Here is a 2,763-nt window from a genome sequence, read left to right as displayed (position 1 = left end):
ATATACAAATACAGAGATGTCAAATTTACCACACACACAAAAATACAACTTCACCTCTTGGCACAGTTAGCTCTGTTTATCCTAAACTAAATACAGGGCCACAGTGGGAAAAATCTGGGCAACCAGCGACCTTAAATTGATTTGAGGTATTTGTGTTCTGAATTTAGCTTTTAATTATGCAAATGGTTGTGTTATTACTACATTTTTACTCATGCAAAAATGTTAAATCACAGTCCAGTTTTCATAATTAGCCTGTCGTCTTCTCCCCTTCTTCCAGACAACTATTTTTTTTCCCTTCACATTAAATTCGTATCTCCTTCCCCATCCACATATCAATGGATCATCTTGCTTTTTTACATTTTCCGCACCCCCCCAAATTTGAGGCAAATTTCCAAAAACTCCCACTACCACAACTACTTACTCATTTGCATCTATGCTTATTAACTTTCTCTTTTCTCCAGATGTGTGGAGGGAAGTATCCCTCCCACTAGCTAGAGCTGGCCTCCGCATATGTGCATCACAGCTTTTCCTTTCACCTATTCACTGATCTTGCTTTTCCTCAAGCACCATCAACTTCTCACTCTCTATTTTTCCTACCAGATAAAAAAAATATGCAATTGGTCCTCCCTCAGCGCCATTTTGTGGCAGCGAGACCCGCAAATAAAGGGGAGCGCCAGGGCTGCGGCAGGAGGAGGAGCGTGGGGGCCGGGGGGTAGTGCGGCCTGGAGGTCTGGCCGGCCAGCGGGCAGCGCGGCCTTGGCCTATGTGACTGGGTGGCACCGGCGTGGCCTCCAGCTAGAGAGGATTCAAGATGACCAACGAGGAACCTCTTCCCAGAAAGGTTCGGCTGGGTGAAACAGACTTCAAAGTTATGGCACAAGATGAGTTCATTCTAAGATGGAAACCATATGAAGCATATGTCCAAGCTTTGGAGGGCAAGTACACAGATCTTAACTCTAACAATGTGCCTGGGTTAAGGGAATCTGAAGAAAAATTAAAGCAACAGCAGCAAGAGTCTGCGTGCAGGGAAAACATCCTTGTAATGCGACTCGCAACCGAGGAGCAAGAGATGCAGGAGTGTACTACGCAAATCCAGTACCTCACGCAAGTCCAGCAGCCTAGTGTTGCCCAACTGAGATCAACAATGGCAGACCCAGCAATCAACGTGTTTTTCCTAAAAATGAAAAGTGAACCCTAACAGACTGAAGACAAACTGGAACAAGCCCAAAATGAACTGAGTGCCTGGAAGTTTACACCTGAGAGGTAAACAAGTCACACCCCCCAGTCAAGACTTCCCCGACAGCAACACTAGGAGAAAGCTGTGGTGGGACAGCCAAGTACTGATTTCCACACCAAGACTCACACTTTTTGAGCCCCCAAAGCCACCTTCTTATACTATCCAGCTTGTAATGGTTAATGTAAAACTTAACCAGATGAACTTTGTGTTTCAGCTTTTTTCTCTTCCCCCTCCCCTTGCTTCAGAGGCCTGATGGCGTTGGACTATTCCGAAGAAGTAGCCACCTCCGAAAAATTCCCCTTCTAGAACACTCGAGAAATGTTTCTGTTTGAAGAAAATAGAGGGAGAAACTGAAGTCTTAAGTCTGTGGCACACTGTGTCTTCAGACAGTTTGGAGGAATGAAAGCCTAGAGATTTAAAATCATGAATTGAACATATAAAATTCCAGTAAAATGTAAAAATGGAATATGCATCGCTTTTAACCTTAAGCATAGTGACTTAGAGACACTGTATATCAGTTTTGCCAATAAGACGGTGGACTTCAAGACTGTTGTTGAACTTCTGGGTCAAAACTTAAATAAGCCAAACAGGCAAAAAGTTAATAGTGAAGTGTCGAATGCTTATCCAGGAGAATCAAGAGCTTGGAAGGCAGCTGTCCCAGGGACGTATCGCACAACTTGAAGCAGCGTTGGCTTAACAGAAGAAATACAGTGAGGAACTTAAAAGCAGTCAGGGTGAACTGAATGACTTCTTCAACTTGACAAAGAAGCAGAGTGTTCGCAGAGCACCATTCTAGTTCTTTCAGCAACTGAAAGAGACTTGCCAACAGTTGGCTCAGTACCAACAGCAGCAGTCTCAAGCTCCAGCCCCCAGTACCAGCAGGACTACATCTTCTGAGCCTGAGGCCACAGGTTAACACTGCAGTCGGCTGGCCAACGGAACAAGTAATGGCAGATCCTCCCGGCAGAGGACGTCCGGGTCTGGATTTCACAGGGATGGTGACACAGCCGAAGATGACTTTCCTTCTTCTCCAATGAATGGTATTAAGGCCTCCAACAGCTCAGAGGAGAGAACTGGCAGAGGAGGTAGTAGTTGTGTAAATCAACTCAGTGTGGGGTATAAATGTAGACTCTCCCACAGTCAGTGAAAATTCTCTCACACACCACCCAAATGACACAGACTCCAATCATGACCCTCAAGAGGAGAAAACAGTGAGTGGGAAAGGTAACTGACTGTGGGTTCCCGCCACGTTCAGAATGGCTTGGACTCAAGTGTAAATGTACAGGGTTCAGTTTTGTAATATTTTTTTCCAGCAAATTTTTATACAGTGTCACTTAATTTGGGAAAGGATGCTGTCCAGAAAATTAATGCATACTTCTGTCACAATTTGCCTTTTTTTGTGGGTGTGGTTCCCCTCCCTTTTTTTCCTTCCCCTTCTTTGCTTCAATACCTCTGCCACTTTGGAAATTTTAAGAGTTAATTAACTTGAATGTTCCTAAAAGGACATTTTGTGTAGGGTCAAGTTA

General features: G+C 44.4%; 1 pseudogene; it reads left to right on the top strand.

Moving 5' to 3' along the window:
* Positions 1–653: 653 nt before the first annotated feature.
* On the top strand, positions 654–2,537 carry LOC111147402 (annotated as a pseudogene).
* The last annotated feature ends 226 nt before the right edge of the window (positions 2,538–2,763 follow it).

The sequence above is a fragment of the Enhydra lutris genome, unplaced genomic scaffold (assembly GCF_002288905.1).
Source record: "Enhydra lutris kenyoni isolate GAN:26980312 unplaced genomic scaffold, ASM228890v2 scaffoldscaffold16, whole genome shotgun sequence".
In the NCBI taxonomy this organism is placed as follows: Eukaryota; Metazoa; Chordata; class Mammalia; order Carnivora; family Mustelidae; genus Enhydra; species Enhydra lutris.
Note: the sequence above shows the minus strand (reverse complement) of the source record. Positions and strands in the feature narration are given on the sequence as shown.